The sequence below is a fragment of the Equus asinus genome, chromosome 1 (genome assembly GCF_041296235.1).
Source record: "Equus asinus isolate D_3611 breed Donkey chromosome 1, EquAss-T2T_v2, whole genome shotgun sequence".
In the NCBI taxonomy this organism is placed as follows: Eukaryota; Metazoa; Chordata; class Mammalia; order Perissodactyla; family Equidae; genus Equus; species Equus asinus.
This window is the reverse complement of record NC_091790.1, coordinates 134,547,719-134,567,786: the sequence shown is the minus strand read 5'-3', so window position 1 is coordinate 134,567,786 and position 20,068 is coordinate 134,547,719. Positions and strand designations below refer to the sequence as shown.

The 20,068-nt window shown below is 37.6% G+C and overlaps 1 protein-coding gene and 1 pseudogene across 7 annotated transcripts in view; one reads left to right on the top strand and one right to left on the bottom strand.

The window, feature by feature from the left end:
• Positions 1-20,068, bottom strand: part of CDK14 (cyclin dependent kinase 14) — a 550,632-nt gene that overhangs the window by 204,923 nt on the left and 325,641 nt on the right. The gene's annotated exons all lie outside the window — the stretch shown is intronic.
• On the top strand, positions 100-1,719 carry LOC123284650 (elongation factor 1-alpha 1 pseudogene; annotated as a pseudogene).

Here is a 20,068-nt window from a genome sequence, read left to right as displayed (position 1 = left end):
TTCATACCAGGGACACAGGGATGGTTCAACATCCGCAAATCAATCAACGTGATACACCACATCAACAAACTGAGGAATAAAAACCAGTTGATCGCTTTTTTGCAACAGGTTTGCCGCCAGAACACAGGTGTCGTGAAAACCACCGCAAAATCTAAGCCAAAATGGGGAAGGAAAAGACTCATATCAACATTGTCGTCATTGGACACGTCGATTCGGGCAAGTCCACCACGACTGGCCACCTGAACTACAAGTGCGGTGGGATCGACAAAAGAACCGTCAAGAAATTCGAGAAGGAGGCTGCTGAGATGGGAAAGGGCTCCTTCAAGTATGCCTGGGTCTTGGATAAACTGAAAGCTGAACGTGAGCGTGGTATCACCATTGATATCTCCCTGTGGAAATTTGAGATCAGCAAGTATTATGTGACCATCATTGATGCCCCCGGACACAGAGACTTCATCAAAAACATGATTACAGGCACGTCTCAGGCTGACTGTGCTGTCCTGATTGTCGCTGCTGGTGTTGGTGAATTTGAAGCAGGTATCTCCAAGAATGGGCAGACCCGTGAGCATGCCCTTCTGGCTTACACACTGGGTGTGAAACAACTAATTGTTGGTGTTAACAAAATGGATTCCACTGAGCCACCCTACAGCCAGAAGAGATATGAGGAAATCGTTAAGGAAGTCAGCACCTACATTAAGAAAATTGGCTACAACCCAGACACAGTTGCATTTGTGCCAATTTCTGGTTGGAATGGTGACAACATGCTGGAGCCAAGTGCTAATATGCCTTGGTTCAAGGGATGGAAAGTCACCCGTAAAGATGGCAATGCCAGTGTAACTACGCTGCTTGAAGCTCTGGATTGCATCCTGCCACCAACTTGTCCAACTGATAAGCCCTTGCATCTGCCCCTCCAGGACGTCTACAAAATTGGTGGTATTGGTACTGTCCCTGTGGGCCGAGTGGAGACTGGTGTTTTGAAACCTGGCATGGTGGTCACCTTTGCTCCAGTCAATGTTACAACTGAAGTAAAGTCTGTTGAAATGCATCATGAAGCTTTAAGCGAAGCTCTTCCTGGGGACAACGTGGGCTTCAATGTCAAGAACGTGTCTGTCAAAGATGTTCGCCGTGGCAATGTGGCTGGTGACAGCAAAAATGATCCACCAATGGAAGCAGCTGGCTTCACAGCTCAGGTGATTATCCTGAACCATCCAAGCCAAATCAGTGCTGGGTATGCACCTGTGCTGGATTGTCACACAGCTCACACTGCTTGCAAGTTTGCTGAGCTGAAGGAGAAGATTGATCGTCGTTCTGGAAAGAAGCTAGAAGATGGCCCCAAATTCTTGAAATCTGGTGATGCTGCCATCGTTGATATGGTTCCTGGCAAGCCCACGTGTGTTGAGAGCTTCTCTGACTATCCTCCTCTGGGCCGTTTTGCTGTTCGTGACATGAGACAGACGGTTGCTGTGGGTGTCATCAAAGCAGTGGACAAGAAGGCAGCTGGAGCTGGCAAGGTCACCAAGTCTGCCCAGAAGGCTCAGAAGGCTAAATGAATAGTATCCCCAATACCTGCCACCCCAGTCTTAATCAGTGGTGGAACGGTCTCAGAACTGTTTGTCTCAATTGGCCTTTTAAGTTTAATAGTAAAAGACTGGTTAATGATAACAATGCATCGTAAAACCTTCAGAAGGAAAGGAGAATGTTTTGTGGACCATTTGGTTTTTTGTGTGGCAGTTTTGAGTTATTAGTTTTTAAAATCAGTACTTTTTTTTTTTTATTAATGTTATGATAGATTACAACCTTGTGAGATTTCAGTTGTACATTTTTGTTAGTCATGTTGTGGGTACACCACTTCCCCCTCTGTGCCCTCCCCCCACCCCCCCTTTTCCCTGGTAACCACCGATCAGATCTCCTTATCAATCTACTAATTTCCACCTATGAGTGGAGTCATATAGAGTTCGTCTTTCTCTGACTGGCTTATTTCGCTTAACATAATACCCTCGAGGTCCATCCACGTTGTTGTGAATGGGCCAATTTTGTCATTTTTTATGGCTGAGTAGTATTCCATTGTGTATATATACCACATCTTCTTTATCCAATCATCAGTTTCTGGGTATGTAGGCTGGTTCCACGTCTTGGCTATTGTAAATAATGCTGCGATGAACATAGGGGTGCAAAGGACTCTTGAGATTTCTGATATCAGGTTCTTAGGATAGATACCCAGTAATGGGATGGCAGGGTCATAGGGTATTTCTATTTTTAACTTTTTGAGAAGTCTCCATACTGTTTTCCATAGTGGCTGTACCAGTTTGCATTCCCACCAACAGTGTATGAGGGTTCCTTTTTCTCCACAACCTCTCCAACATTTGTCACTCTTGGTTTTGGATGTTTTTGCCAATCTAATGGGTGTAAGGTGATATCTTAGTGTAGTTTTGATTTGCATTTCCCTGATGATTAGCGATGATGAACATCTTTTCATGTGTCTATTGGCCATATTCATATCTTCTTTTGAGAAATGTCTGTTCATGTCCTCTGCCCATTTTTTGATCGGGTTGTTTGTTTTTTTGTTGTTAAGCTGTGTGAGTTCTTTGTATATTATGGAGATTAACCCTTTGTCGGATAAGTGGCTTGTAAATATTTTTTCCCAATTAGTGAGCTGTTTTTTTGTTTCAATCCTGTTTTCCCTTGCCTTGAAGAAGCTCTTTAGTCTGATGAAGTCCCATTTGTTTATTCTTTCTATTGTTTCCCTCAACTGAGGAGTTACAGCGTCTGAAAAGATTCTTTTGAAACTGATGTCAAAGAGTGTACTGCCTATATTTTCTTCCAAAAGACTTATTGTCTCAGGCCTAATCTTTAGGTCTTTGATCCATTTTGAGTTTATTTTGGTGTGTGGTGAAAAAGACTGGTCAATTTTCAATCTTTTGCATGTGGCTGTCCAGTTTTCCCAGCACCATTTGTTGAAGAGACTTTCTTTTCTCCATTGTAGGCCCTCTGCTCCTTTATCGAAGATTAGCTGTCCATAGATGTGTGGTTTTATCTCTGGGCTTTCAATTCTGTTCCATTGATCTGTGGACCTGTTTTTGTACCAGTACCATGCTGTTTTGATCACTGTAGCTTTGTAGTATGTTTTGAAATCGGGGATTGTGATTCCACCGGCTTTGTTTTTCTTGCTCAGGATTGCTTTAGCAATTCGCGGTCTTTTGTTGCCCCATATGAATTTTAGGATTCTTTGTTCAATTTCTGTGAAGAATGTTCTTGGGATTCTGATTGGGATAGCATTGAATCTGTATATTGCTTTAGGTAGTATGGACATTTTAACTATGTTTATTCTTCCAATCCATGTGCAAGGAATGTCTTTCCATCTCTTTATGTCATCGTCAATTTCTTTCAAGAAAGTCTTGTAGTTTTCATTGTATAGATCCTTCACTTCCTTGGTTAAGTTTATCCCAAGGTATTTTATTCTTTTTGTTGTGATTGTGAATGGGATTGAGTTCTTGAGTTCTTTTTCTGTTAGTTCATTGTTAACGTATAGAAATGCTACTGATTTATGCACGTTAATTTTATACCCTGCTACTTTGCTGTAGTTGTTGATTATCTCTAATAGGTTTTCTGTGGATTCTTTGGGGTTTTCTATATATAAGATCATGTCGTCTGAAAACAACGAGAGTTTTACTTCTTCGTTACCTATTTGAATTCCTTTTATTTCTTTTTCCTGCCGAATTGCTCTGGCCAGCACCTCCAGTACTATGTTGAATAGGAGTGGTGAAAGTGGGCACCCTTGTCTTGTTCCTGTCCTCAGAGGGATGGCTTTCAGTTTTTGTCCACTGAGTATGATGTTGGCTGTGGGTCTATCATATATGGCCTTTATTATGTTGAGGTACTTTCCTTCTATACCCATTTTACTGAGGGTTTTTATCATAAATGGGTGTTGGATCTTGTCGAATGCTTTCTCAGCATCTATTGAGATGATCATGTGGTTTTTGTTTTTCATTTTGTTGATGTAGTGTATCACGTTGATTGATTTGCGGATGTTGAACCATCCCTGTCTCCCTGGTATAAATCCCACTTGATCATGGTGTATAATCTTTTTGATGTATTGCTGTAATCGGTTTGCCAAAATTTTGTTGAGGATCTATGTTCATCAGTGATATCGGCCTGTAGTTCTCCTTCTTTGTGTTGTCCTTGTCAGGTTTGGGGATCAGAGTGATGTTGGCTTCATAGAATGTGTTAGGGAGTTCTCCATCTTTCTCAATTTTCTGGAACAGTTTGAGGAGAATAGGTATTAAGTCTTCTTTGAATGTTTGGTAGAATTCTCCAGAGAAGCCGTCTGGTCCTGGACTCTTATTTTTGGGGAGGTTTTTGATTACCGTTTCTATTTCCTTACTTGTGATTGGCCTATTCAGATTCTCCATTTCTTCCTGATTCAGTTTGGGGAGATTGTAGGAGTCTAGGAATTTGTCCATTTCTTCCAGGTTGTTCAATTTGTTGGCATATAGTTTTTCATAGTATTCTCTTATGATCTCTTGTATTTCATTGGTATCTGTTGTGATTTCTCCCCTGTCATTCCTAATTTTATTAATTTGCGATTTCTCTCTTCTTTTCTTGGTGAGTCTGGCTAGGGGTTTGTCGATTTTGTTAATTCTTTTGAAGAACCAACTCTTTGTTTCATTGATCCTTTCTATTGTCTTTTTTGTTTCGATATCGTTTATTTCTGCTCTTATTTTTATTATTTCCCTCCTTCTGCTGACTCTGGGCTTTGTTTGTTCTTCTTTTTCTAGTTCTGTTAGGCGTCGTTTGAGGTTGCTTATGTGAGCTTTTTCTTGTTTAGTGAGGTGAGCCTGTATTGCGATGAATTTCCCTCTTAGGACTGCTTTTGCTGCATCCCAAATGATTTGGTATGTCGTGTTCTCATTTTCATTAGTCTCCAGATAAAATTTGATTTCTTCTTTAATTTCTTCAATGATCCATTGTTTGTTGAGAAGCGTGTTGTTTAGTCTCCACATTAAAATCAGTACTTTTTAATGGAAACAACTTGACCAAAAATCTGTCACAGAATTTTGAGACCCATTAAAACAAAGTTTAATGAGAAAAAAAAAAATGATCATCTCAATAGATGCAGAGAAGGTATTTGACAAGATCCAACAGCCATTTATGATAAAAACTCTGAACAAAATGGGCATAGAAGGAAACTACCTCAACATAATAAAGGCCATATATGACAAACCCATAGCCAACATCATACTCAATGGGCAAAAACTGAACGCCATCCCCCTGAAAACAGGAACGAGACAAGGATGCCCTCTATCACCACTCTTATTCAACATAGTACTGGAGGTCCTGGCCAGAGCAATCAGGCAAGAAAAAGGAATAAAAGGAATCCAAATAGGGAGGGAAGAAGTGAAACTCTCGCTGTTTGCAGATGACATGATCGTATATATAGAAAACCCCAAAGAATCCATTGGAAAACTGTTAGAAGTAATCAACAACTACAGCAAAGTTTCAGGGTATAAAATCAATTTGCATAAATCAGTAGCATTTCTATATTCTAATAACGAACTAACAGAAAAAGAACTCAAGAACACAATACCATTCACAATCGCAACAAAAAGAATAAAATACCTCAGGGTAAATTTAACTAAGGAAGTGAAAGACCTAGATAATGAAAATTACAAGGCCTTTCTGAGAGAATTGGATGACGACATAAGGAGATGGAAAGACATTCCATGTACATGGATTGGAAGAATAAACATAGTTAAAATGTCCGTTCTACCTAAAGCAATCTACAGATTCAACGCCATCCCAATCAGAATCCCAATGACATTCTTTACAGAATTAGAACAAAGAATCCTAAAATTCATATGGGGCAACAAAAGACCCCGAATTGCTAAAGCAATCCTGAGAAAAAAGAACAAAACGGGAGACATCACAATCCCTGTCTTCAAAACATACTACAAAGCTACAGTAATCAAAACAGCATGGTACTGGTACAAAAACAGGTGCACAGATCAATGGAACAAAATTGAAAGCCCAGAAATAAAACCACACATCTATGGACAGCTTATCTTTGACAAAGGAGCTGAGGGCATACAATGGAGAAAAGAAAGTCTTTTCAACAAATGGTGCGGGGAAAACTGGAAAGCCACATGTAAAAGAATGAAAATTGACCATTCTTTGTCACCATTCACCAAAATAAACTCAAAATGGATCAAAGACCTAAAGGTGAGACCTGAAACCATAAGGCTTCTAGAAGAAAACGTAGGCAGTACACTCTTTGACATCGGTACTAAAAGGATCTTTTCGGACACGATCCAGCCATCCCACTACTGGGTATCTATCCAAAGAGCTTAAAGTCAGCAATCCCAAAAGTCCTATGTACCCCAATGTTCATTGCAGCATTATTTACAATAGCCAAGACATGGAAGCAACCTAAGTGCCCATCAACAGACGAATGGATAAAGAAGATGTGGTACATATATACAATGGAATACTACTCAGCTGCAAAACAGAACAAAATCATTCCATTTGCAATAACATGGATGGACCTTGAGGGAATTATGTTAAGTGAAATAAGCCAGCTAGAGAAGCATAATCTGTGTATGACTCCACTCATATGAGGAATTTAAAAATGTGGACTAAGAGAACAGATTAGTGGATACCAGGGGAAAGGTGGGGTGGGGGGTGGGCACAAAGGGTGAAGTGGTGCGTCTACAACACGAATGGCAAACATTAATGTACAACTGAAATTTCACAAGATTGTAACCTATCATTAACTCAATAAAAAAGTAAAAAATTAAAAAAAAATTATATCTTGAGCCTTTTTCCTCCTTAAAACCAAGGATGGAATAAAGGCCCCCACACTCTGCAGTTTCACGTCACGCCTCTGTAGAGAGCTGGGATTTCCTCAGCTCCAGTCATGCTGCTCTGCTGTCTGTTCCTAAAACATGTCATGCTCTTTCTCACTTCAGGATCTGTGCATGAGTTGTTGTTCCATCTGCCCAGAATGCATTTCCCCTCACTCTGTGGGTGGAAAATTGCTTCTTGTTATTCAGGGGTCAGCTCACACAGCTCTAATTAGAAATGTCTATCCCAGTCACCATATGTAAAGGCAGGTTCCTCTTTACTGCTCAGGCCCCATCTCACCCTTATTTCCCTAGTTTGTTCCCTTCATAACACTCAAAGGATGTTAACTTCTCTCTTCTTTTTTGAGGTGTGTCTCCTCTAGATAGAACACCTACTAAGATCAGGGACAAGGCTTTGGTCATCATCTTGTCCCCAGGGAACAGCAGAGAGTCAGGTACATAGTTAAGGGCTCAGAAATATTTGTTGAATGAATGAATCAAAGGAATGCAACCCTCCCTCCCCTTCCCCCACTCCACTACCAAGTGTCAGGTGAGCTTAGTGATTTGTTTCTGAAGAGTAGCGTATGGAGGTGGAGGTTGGGGGTGGACAGTGAGTACAACGGAGAAAACTGGAAAAGAGTACCTACACTGTTTGATCAAGGCTAACATCATCAGTGATAAGTCATGTTGACAGCATATATTCTTGATATCATGTGATGAGAAAGTCACTTCACCTCTGCAGTCTTCCTCCCCAAAACATTAGACGAATCCAAATTGAGGGACATTCTAGAAAATGGCTGACTAGTACTCCTCAAAACTGTCAAGGTCATGAAAAACAAAGAAAGTCTGAGAAACTATCATAACTCAGAGGAGGCCAAGGACACACGACAATACAAGTAATGTGGTATCCTGGATGGGATCCTAAAACAGAAAAAGGAAATTAGAGAAAAACCAGTAAAATCAAAATAAAGTTCTTTGGTTAATAGTAATGTAACACTGTGGGTTCCTTAGTTGTGACAAATGTCAGATGTTAACAATAGGGGAAACCAGGTAAGAAGTATATAGGAACTCTCTACTGCCTTTGCAAGTTTTCTATAAATCTAAAACTATTCTAAAATTTAAAGTTTATTTTGAAAAAAGGCAAAATGAGGAAGGACAGCATCTCCTTGGGACTACATATAGAATTAGTCATTTTAAGTAGAAGAGCCAGGGCATTTTGTGTTTTCCCTATATGAGAAGAAAAGAATCTCTGTGTATTTTGAAGAACTTTTTCTTGGAAGCAACATGAGCCACTAGAACTGTAGACTAGAATGTGAAATGTCAGTTGAGGTTCAACCTTAAATAACTTAGGCAGCAAACTAATTCAAAATTAATTAAGTTTGATATGAAGGTATTTGAAAACTGATATACAGATTCTATGGCAAAGCAATTCAAGATGAAAAAATTTATCTAAACTATTAAATGTGGGGCAATGGGGGGAGTGTGGAATGTAGAGAAAAAACAAAATTCCCAGGGAAGGGGCAAGAACTTTTCTCCATCAGCAGAGGGAACAGCAAGTTCAATGTCACTTCTCTGGGAGGGCTTCCTGATCTCTCAAATTAAGTTAGGTCCCCTAACCCCATGCTTCCCATGTTACTTCCTACAAGTGTAATTTATTTACTTATTGTAAATGTATTAGCCACTATCATCTTTCTCAGAACAAGGATTGGTCTTTCACTTTTAAAGATATAGTTCAAATGAGTCAAAGGGATTATGGCAACATAGCAACCCTCTCAGATCTGAATGAAATAGGTAGTGATCACAGCTGGTCACTACGGTCACTAGCGAAGATGCATTGTAATGTGCCTGTTTATTAAAGTCCTGTTGGGATGTTAGGGTGCAGGATAACTTTATCTCTTTCAACTAAAATAGGGTTTAATGAGATCCATCAACTCCCATACTCAGATAATATCTGCACTTGACACATGACATTTTAATTGGAGTGTACTCAATTGTCTCATAAAGATATTAATGATACAAGATATTAAACAGTAAACAATTATCACACATGAAGAAGTATAAAACAGGACTTAGAGGTTATTATTTATCTACTTGACACTAATCTTATTTTGGTCATCAAAAAATAAAACATTCTGTTTTCTGTATCTATGTGTTTATTTGTTTATCTTCCACATTTGAGTGAAATCACATGGTATTTGTCTTTCTCCATCTGACTTAGTTCGCTTAGCTTAATACCCTTAAGTACCTCAATAAAAATAAAAAATTTCAAAAATTAAAAAAATAAAACATTGTTCTCCTTCTTTCCTAATTCTCAGGGCAAGAGTTTGGTTCAATCTCAGTAGACAATGTAGAAAGACTTTAATAGTTTAAAATATGGTCCAATTGAAATCTCAAAAATTCTCCTAGATTTTAGCTTCCAATTTCATCCATTTATTAGCAAAGGCTACAGATTCCTTAGGATAGAGAGCTTTAAGCAGAGAGTGACAGTTTCACTCTCAAGTGGCAATGCTTAACCACAGAGCCTGGGAGGGACCATGACACAGCACAGCCTGTGCATTTGAGGATGTGCAGAGAGGACAGTGACTCACCCAGCTCATGCTATCACCGTGAGGGGAGACCTGCCCCTTCTCATATAGACTTCCTGAACTGAAAGTTATGAGGCCTCTACTCAAGTTCAGAGAATCACTTACAGCCATTCAGAACCATCTGTATTGTCAAACCATTTGGAAAGAGGGCAGTAGATAAAGACAGTGTCAAGCTGCGTCTGACAAGAGGACAGCAGATAAAGAGAACCATAACTCACTGCAAGTTTGGCCTTTCTCTCATTCAACATTATGCCTGCACCAGAAATTTCCCCAAAGCCTATATGTCCATCGAAAACAAAGCATCTGAAGCAGTGCTTCTCACCCTTTAATGTGTACGTCAATCATGCGGGGCTTTGTTAGGGTGAGGATTCTGATTGACCAGGTCTGGGTTGAGGCCTGAGATCTTGCATTTCTAACAAGCTTCTAAGCAATGCTGACACTGCTGGTCGTAAGACCAGAAACTGAAGAGCAAGAATCTAAAGGAATCTAGGTAATTCTCTCTTGAAGGGAATTTTATAACTCAGGTTAATTCTCTGAATATGTATTCAGGCTCCAGCCAAGGAAACAACAAAGAAACAGTAGACTAGTGAAATAAGTTAAATTAAATACTAAACACAATCTGAATTTAACACACAGAGATGCAATACTAACTCAGAAAGGTTCCACATTTATTAACCTAATAGGTAATTTTATTTAGCCATGGTTCACTGAAATACACCATTATGCAATTAAAGCTAGTGAGATTTGATGCAACAAGGTGGCCATTTATTAATCTCACTTTTCTCTGTTGGAATGTATATACAGTCATGTGCTGCATAATGACATTTTGGTCAACGATGGACCATGTATACGATGGTAGTCCCACAAGATGAGTACCGTAATAGCCTAGGTGTGTAGTAGGCTATACCACCTGGGTTTGTGTAAGTGCACTCTATGATGTTTGTACAATGACGAAATTGACTAACAACACATTTCTCAGAACATGTCCCGGTCATTAAACTATGCATGACTATATTTGTAAAATAGACTAAAGAGTTTTGTCCCCAAGAGGTTAGCTTCTAAAAGATCAAAATTTAAAAAAAAATTCCTTTGCTACAATTTGTAAGAAAATTTATTACACATAACAGATGTCATCTTTTCATGTTGGCATTTGCAGTATTTGAAAAGTGAAAGATTTAAATACTACATTCCACATGCCCTTGGTGACTATTGAAGGAATTGAATTGATTAAACTGTCACTCATCATTTACTGTGTGGTTAGCGCTTCATTAGGCACAGATAGGCACAATATATCTTAGTCAAATACTTCTGCAGAGTACTTAGATCTCAAGGAATGAAAACAAAACCAAACCAAACCCTACATTGTAGGTAAAAGCCCATCTCAGAAAACATTCAATGCAAAACAATAGACTTTTTATATAGGGGAAAATTTAAAATTTATTTTTCAAACTATGAAACAAAATTATATCTCCAATAAATTGTACTTACAAATAAAGTGTATCAGAATAAAAATTAAACAAAAGTACAGATTATATGTATTTCAGTATACATATATTTTAGTACATATATATTTGTGTGTGTGTGTGTGTATTTTTTTTTATGCACATAGCAAAGCTGTATTTTTGCTTTCTGGTCCAGGAACCTGAACCAGAAACCCAGGAATCATCTGAAACCCTTGTCCCTCCCTTAGTCCTCCCATTCGGTTACCAAGTTCTCATATCCTAACTATTCCTAAATATTCCTCCATCTGGTCTCTAGCCACTTCCTCCCACTCTCCACTCCTTCCTTTTTCATTACCTGCTTCATAAACCCTGTTCTTCTTCCCTACCCACAAATATCAGCTGTTTCACCTCTTGTTGGATACTTTTCCCCATGGCATGGCTTACGTGTCCTTCAACTCCAGCTTTTTCAATTTTGAAAGATGACTTTAACAAGTCAAGTAATTACTACTTCCTGACAGCTTCCCCGACCTTCCACCTCCTCTCAACCACCCACCAAAGATAAATTGATCACCTTCACCTCTGAGCCGCCACTGTACTAACTTGTACACCTGTGTTATAGCTTATCACATTGTCTTTCCCTTTGACCTTGAAGGAAGGCATGGATGGATCTTTCTCATCTCTATAAGCCCCAAGACCTGACTCAGTGCCTGGTACAAAACAGGTATTCAATAAATACCTTCAGAATGAATGAATAATTTGCATAAACTAGTCTGAAGAGTACAAACAAGAAACTGAAGAAGGAAAAGGAACTTGATTTAGAATAATACTGTCATATAAAATTAAACACTAAAAAAAACGAGTTCAATAATTTCACCAAAATATCTAAACCCTAACTTCATTTCTAAGTCACTCTGAAGGAATTCCAGTAGTCTCCATGGAAACCTCTGGTTCAGCAGTACGATTTACTCGAATGCTAAAATTTAGAGATAGAGATCTAAATCTAAAATTTAGAGATAGAATGATTAAGACAATGTTTTGATTTTGACATGTAAGGAAACTATTCCATGTGTAAATGTCTTAATTTCAGTCCCAGAATCTGGAACTGTGACTCTGAATCCTGGGCCAGTGATCCCTTCTTCATGCCATGCTGCCTCCCCAAGCAGAACAATGTGTCTTTATTTGGTCAGTCTGGTCAGGTTAAAAAAGAAGAAATAGAAGAAGGTAAACTATCTCATTAATAATTTTTGTATAGATTGTATGTTGAAATGATACTTTGAATATACTAGCTGAAATATTATATTTAAAAATTATAATTTAAATTTATAATAACATAAAATAGATTATTAAAATTAACTTGCTGCTTTTTTTTTTTTAATTGTGGATACTAGAAAATTGAAAACACCCACATGGTTCACATTACATTTCTATTGGATTACTTCAGATTCACCGGCATCTCTGAATGCCTTTATTATATTTTTAGCTTCTGCTTCTTCGATTGAAATCACTGTTACTGGTGGGGACTGGGTGGTCATCTGCTTTGGACCTTGAAATTTAAGAGGCAGCTCTCTGAATGAGTGTTATTTCACACTCAGATAAGCATGGTCATAATCGGATGCTCAGAGGGAACTCAGCAGTTTAGTGTCAATGAAGAAGCCTCCTGGGGGCATGCCTCATTTGTTCAAAAAATATTTATGTAATATTTTCTTGATGACGGACCGCTATGCCAGGTTCTGGGACTATGTCTGGGAACAAGAAAGAAGTAGTCACTGGCCTTGGAAAGCTTATAGTCTGGTAGGGGCAATGGACATTGTGACGGTTAATCTGATTAATCAACTGGCATAAAGTTTCAGTTAAGTGAGATGAATAAGCTCCAGAGATCTGTTGTACAACATTGCACCTATAGTCAACAATAATACATTGTGCACTGAAAATCTTTTAAGAGGATAGATCTCACGTTAAGTATTTTTACCAAAATAAAATTTTTAAAAAAAGAAAAAGAAGAAATAGAGATGGCAAATTTGTTCTCATTCCTAGTGACACAAATGCTAACAAGGATAAAGATAAAACCTAAGCTGAGTCTTAAAAATTAAGGTTTGGGAAGAGAAAATAATAAAACTATCCTTAAAAACTGAAGTCCATCACCATTGCTAGTGTACTGAAAATAAGATGGTTGTCAATGTTTAAAAATGCTTCAAAGTTCAAAACAGACTCTTATAAATAATGAAGATCCCAGAGATAAAGTCTTAAAATAGCAGTCACATGTCATACAGATAACTGAGAATATTCAGGCTAGGAATATCCAGAAATCAGTCAAAATTAATACAAAAATGCAAATAGAAAAGGCCCTTACTGAGGACTACTATAAGGAAAAAAATGTAAAACTCAAAATATTGCATGGAATAGCAAAGAAATATTATTTCTTGTACTATGGAATAATAAAAGAAGAGAGGGATCCCATTTCATCAGTCATTTAAAATGCTACCAGTGAAAGCACTTCTCCAAGGAACAGCCGGTGACCAGGCAGGGAAAGAAAAACAAATTAATAAGCCCTGCACATCTTTAATATCTCTTTCCAAGACAGCTGATGCAGAACAAGGAAGTCATCAGATTTCTCCGGGCAAATCTATTAAGCCCTCCTGCAATAATGTGGGCAAGCAGGAAAAAAATCCTCATGGATAATTAATCTTAAAGATCACAGCAAATGACACATTCAAGCAATCTTTTTAGGGGAACCATATCTGGCATATCATGAAGAGAAATCACTGCTAAAATTTTCATGTAAATTACTCTATCAGGAAAGTTCTGAACTTCAATTTACAGAGTGTTAAGTTGGTATATTTAGGTCCAGTCATCAAATGACAGAGCTGGACTTTGATGGACTATGGTTAAGAATGCTGGAACGGGCACTATTAAGATATATGACTGGATGGATGATATTTGACAGTAAAATATTTGACAACTATCTGATATCTTAGGTTATACGTGGAAAATCGAAAGGCAAAAATCTTTCCATTATAAATCCTCATTGTCGGTTTTTTTGTGAAGTCTGTGGGCTCCCTGGAATATTCTCAAAGACCTTCCTGGGAAGGTGGCTGTGCAGACTAGACATTGTACATAGACTACATTGTGAGAGACACCGCTGGAGCTGAGCAGTGCAGTAGTGCTAGTGGGAGATACTCGAAGGCAGGGACCAGGTCTGTTTCACTCTTTAACCTCTGGACATTCTCTAAGGTTTTGTTGAATGAATGAATGAACAAAGATACACATACTGTGTAAGGGAGATCTTTGTAGGAAGGAGGCTGCCCTTGGAATCTAGAGGTGTATTTTTTCTGTGCCACCACTAACCAGCTAGTATGGGGAACATAACCAAGCTCCTTCAGATTTGGAGGGTGGGGGAATAAAATGGCCCAAACAATAAAATTATGAATTGATGTCACTGGGCTGCTAAAATTCTGAAACAGTTTTTATATTAAACATGTTAGGATTAAATATGACAAACAGATGAAAATTTATATAGTTGATATAATAAAAGATTTTTAACTTGTTGAGTGTACATTAAGCTATGAATATACTCTGTTTTCAGAAGCAAACGCAGTAAAAGCTAGCAATCAAGGAAGAACAATTGAATTATCAATGAGAAAGAATATAAAAGTCTTGCCAAGCTTTATAGAAAATGCAATTATGTAAAGGATCTCATTCTTGGAATCTACTGTCTCACATGGAAATACAGAGAACTATAAAATGCCAGAGCAGAAGATGAACAGCCCACACGTGTGTAGGAAAACAGGAAGCTGCACAGGTTCTGTCTTTAGTAATTACTAAGTGTCTGTCACAGACCATGATGAAGTTTTGTTTTATTTTTTAATGGAATTTAGCAGGCCCTTTCTTGGACACTGATAGGTTTTTTTGGTTGTTGTTAAGTTTGACTCTAATTCTTTTTCAGTTATTGTATTATTTCCTTTTTTCCCCCTAATGACATCTTTTAACAATAGGAATTTAAGGACACCACATTTGAAGAGCAAAACTGAAAAAAAAAATCACACAAAAATCTAAGTTTATCAATTACACAATATAGTATCTAAAATCATGAAAGCTACAAGTGCATTTAAGTTATACTAATTCACATAACAGAATGCCAGTAAATGAAAATGTGAGCCTTAATAAAAGTACACTTCAGATAACGTAGTCCTGAGGAATTAATTCACAAATGTCACAATAGCAAAGAAGTCCCCCCTTGCATCCTTCAGTGAACAGTATGAAGCAGACACTCAAATCCCTTTACTAATTATAATCAAACAATGATGTTTATACAAGCTCTTTAGTTTCTCTCCAATCACATTTCCATTCAATCGTATCTTTCCTGGCACGTAAGTTTTTACCTTCATTGGATTAGAATCTTTATAGTAACTAGAACATTCATTGAAAGAGTTTCACTAATTGTTTTTGTTTGTTTTAATAGCAAGCTTATGTTGGATTCACATGTCATTGATCCAAAGGACTACTTTCTACATTCAATTTTTAAAATTAATGTAAAATTTTTATCTTTTTAAGAACTATCACATCAGATTCTATTCTCTTTCATCACTAGCTCATCAAAAAGCACATGCCTTCTTTTCAAGTTGTTTTCATAAATAAAATTGTCATTATTTTACTAACAGTTAAATGGTAAGGATTACAAATTTCTACCACATTAAGATGCTGGCAGTCAAGAGGCTCCTGCAGGCACTATGTTGTTTGATTGGTTCCCACTCGTCAGCACCTGATATTCAAATCTGTGTCCAAGGAAATCACAAACTTCTAGAGGGCAAGGATCTTAGCAGTCAATCATCCATAGTTAAAGCCACAAATAATAAATTATCAACAAGAGTAGGACATGCAGTAAAATGTGCACAGACTCCCCCTCCCTTCCCAAAGTGACCAAAGTGTAGTTAAGAAATAAAATTTTTTAAAAAGATAAAATAAAAAGATGAGGAGACACAAGTGGATGAGGGATAACCTTTTTACATAAGATGTGGATGAACATGTGGCAATCTAGACAGACCACAGGCAGTTACAACTTCAAGTTATAGTCAGAGTATTTACCTCAAACTCAGAAAAGGCTCAGGACTTGGAGACACAGGTTCTAGAAAGTATGAAGGTGAGTTTGACAACTGGAAATAGGGTGGAGGACTGAAAGTTTGTACAAAGCAACTGACTCCTAGTTCTTCTCTGACCATCTTCCACCCCAACCCCCAAGAGGACACTGTGTGTTTATTCTCTAGAGAAATTAAACCCAAAAGGACTCAAACTGAAGGAAAAAAATGAGAGCAGGGTGAGGCACAGAGCTGAAAAAAAGGAAAATTAAGTAAAAAATATGTTTCTTGGTCTGTGTGACCCTCAGCTCCCCTCTCTGACCCTGCTTTGAGGATGTCAGCTACAGGAATAGCCTCTGAGGAAGAACAAAGGACAGGCCTTCAGATACCAACATCTGAGAATCTCCCAATGAAAAGTCCAGCTTTTCGTCTGAACAATATATCATGAACTGATCAGTCACTTAGTGCCCCCAAAGCATATAGATTCGTAGTACCTCACTCATAAAAGTAAACAGACAGACAAGGATTCCTCCCACCCCCATACTTGAGGAAAGTGTCCAATAGAAACCAGAGAAAAATAAAGCAGAGGCTTATATACATGGTAACTGAAATTTTTTAAAAAGAATGGTAGGTTTGAATGATAAAAAAAAATTGTAAAATAACATAGAAAAAAGTTTTAAAAAGAGAGGATTAAGATAGGAGCTTCAATACCAAATTATTACAAATTTTCCAAACAGCAAAGACAGAGAAGATAGAAGGAAATAAATCATTTTTTAAAAAAAGAAATTCAAGAACCATTCTAAGAACTGAAACATATTTGTCTTTATAGGGAAAGGAACTTATCCAGCACCAGTAGAAAAAAACACAACCAAAGCCCATTATCATGAAATTTCCAAATACCAGGGAGAACGAGAAGCGCATATTTTCTAGAGAGAAAGTATGACGGTCACACAAATAACTGTGAATCAGAATGGAATCAGACTTCTCAGCAACAATACTAGAAGCTCTAAAGAAATTAAGCAATGCGTTCAAAATTCTGAGGGGAAAAAAAACCCTAATTATATCCTCAGCCAAACTTAATCATGTGTGGGAATAGAATAGAGACAATTTTAGAAAACTAAGAATTTGAGAACAGTATCTCAAATGCATTCTTTCTTAGGATGTTAAAGGAAGAAGACACAGAATCTAGGAAATGGGGAATCTGTGATCAGTAAGGGTCCAAAAGGAAAATGATTCCAACCCAGAACAGACTTTAATGAAGTGACTACTTACAGAGGTGTAAGGGAACCAATCACATGTGTGGAAACACTGAGAATCTGGCAACAGCAGGAAGCCAATACCTGCCTTAGAACTAAAGGCCATTATTCCCCCTAGAATTAAAAAGGTCATGCATTATTGAAACCCACTGACAGCTAGAGCCATGGAAGAGAGGCTTCCCCACAGAAGCTGTTGTCAACCATATAGAAATATGGGCTAAAGCAGGGAAGAATATTCAATCTCTCTCTTCCCCCACTTGTGCATTGCCTGAACCCAACAGGAAACCAGTAGCCAAGGCAGCTTGGAGGATGTATTCCCTAGGGGTCAGCTATCCAGAACATAAGGCAGGGCAGAAGAGGGTGGAGAACAGATTTGGAGGGAAACAGAAAATAACCAGCTTAAGATCTACAACAACAGGAGATGGGCAAATTGAAGTCTCAAGGTGACAGATGTTCAGCTGTGCTAAGGCAAAAGATCAGAGAACTGAGAGATGAAAGTTTCAAAGAAAAGGTTGAGGGAGGGAGATATCAATATTGACAGATTTGCTGATATGTTTGAGCATTCAGAAAATATTTCTTTTTTACGTAATTGACAAGTCATTTACACCTATAAATAATTAACAATAGGAACAAAGACAATTGAACTAATAAAAACCACAGACAATTATAAAGTCCAGGAAAAGCAAAAGGTTATACAAAAAAGGATACATAATCATGAATACCACTTAACCATGAATAATATTTACATATTAATATTTCAAAATGTGATGTAGATTCTACACTGCAGAATGAGGTGAAGGTGGAGCTGGGGAAAGTTGATGGAAGAAAGTTAAATCCTCATCTACCATAATACCTACTTAGTAGATAAACGTCTAAAATAATAAATCAATAAATAGATACAGAAACAATCATTTAAGACATATGGAAGTAGATCCTAAAAGGGTTGAAAGTAGTTGCTTCTGGGAAATAGGATTAGAGGGTGAGTTTGGGCAAGGCAGGAGGTTACTATTTTTGCTATTATTACTGTTGTGGCAGCTATTACTTATTGGTTATACCTGAAATAGGTTTTATTAACATTGTTTTCTGATTTGGAAAATGAAGATGAGGATAGTTAAGGAATTTGGTCAACCAAGGTCACAGAGGTAAGGAGTGTCAGAGACAGAACCTAATTTAGGCTTTCATTGTGTTTGCTATTACAACATTGCTAATTGCCTGATCAGAGAATTGACTTCTACATAAATAAATACATGACTTAAAACAAAAGGCACTAGTATGCATCCAATGTTCTCCAAACTACGAGCACTAATTTATATGTTTCCAAATTAAACACACATTCACACACTCACACTCATACACACACACAAAAGTAAGACAAGAACATCTTGCTACAAATTTCTTTCAAATTCTCTAGACATAGAGGTATGTTGATCTCCCTAAAACCAAAATATAGCAGCTTCCATTTCTTTGATACATCCTATAGCACCCTTGGATACTATACTCCAATAGAAATGTAATATATTTAGCTTGGCTGATTGATACACTAAGAGCTGATAAGAATACCATTCTCAACATTTGTGAAGTCTCATGTTTCTTAAAGAATTTCGCATTTAACCATCTCTTGCTATTCTCACAAACCAGTGAGGCAGCTGAGTATACCAAGGGCTATCGTAATATCATGAAACTTAGTCGCTGTGACTGGCTATATAAAAATCCTCCAAAAACCAGTATGTGGGCAGCCAATTACTTTGCCAACTTTCATAAGAAATAAGGGAATATTTATCTGTTTTTAAAACATTTAGTAGTGAAGACTACATACAATGCTTCATTTTATATATTATTATTCAGCTAATTTATCACTAATAAATAACCAAACACATCCATTGAAAACACACATACCTGCTTTCTTTCATAAACATACATTGATAAGTAAAATGGAATGTAAAAATGATAACCATGTTAAGCTGTTGACAGAAGAACAGAACTAGTTCCCTTCAGCACTCCAAAGCCACCACTAAATTCAGGAGTTTGGCAGCCACTCTATAATGCCATAATAATCTAATTACAGAGTTGTGCTTTTGGAGATAATTCATTATTAAGCAATGCAACAGAAGTTTTCTGTAAGGAATTAGAGTTTGTAGCCAGCAGTGCTTAGGTGTGAATTAAGAACTCAGACGCATTGTCTCTTCTGACTACTAATATTTAGCAAACTAGTGCTCTAGTGCTTTATGAGAAAGATGACCACGCCACAGTTAAATCCCTGTTTTATGCCTATTGTCCTGGCAGAATTACTATTAACTCTCCAAGGTATTCCTGGTGTGGATACTATACTAAATGGTCATCTTAATTTTAAGGGACTTAGTAGTGGGAGTGGGCTCAGAAACCACGGCTGCCACCACGAGCTCAGCTTTCAATCACCTAGAAGCTCTTCTGATTGCCCCGTGATCTTTCGTTACGTTCCATTACATTGTCAGTGACTACACCAGCAAGTCACTTTGACCACCTTTTATTTGAGCAGCTCTTAAAGAGTTGTTACTTTTGACAGTGCCTAACTGAATCCCCCTTGGTCTTATGACCCAATTAATTAGAAACTGTGTAAATAGTGTTGACAGATAGATGACATTATGTAGCTGATCAATTCAAATTCTCATTCTTGCTAGCATTCTTTTTTAAATAGACTCATTCATTTTAGCAGAAATGATAAATGAGTAATGGTTAGGAGTTGGAAAAATACATGCCAGCATAGATACTGGTTCCATGAAAATGTATTCAATCCAATGACTCATGTCTTAAGTTTATTCTGAAGAAAGTTCTCCCTGAATAAAACTATATAATACAGAATCCTGATGTGAGGGGAGAAAGCAGTCCACAAGGCTGCTG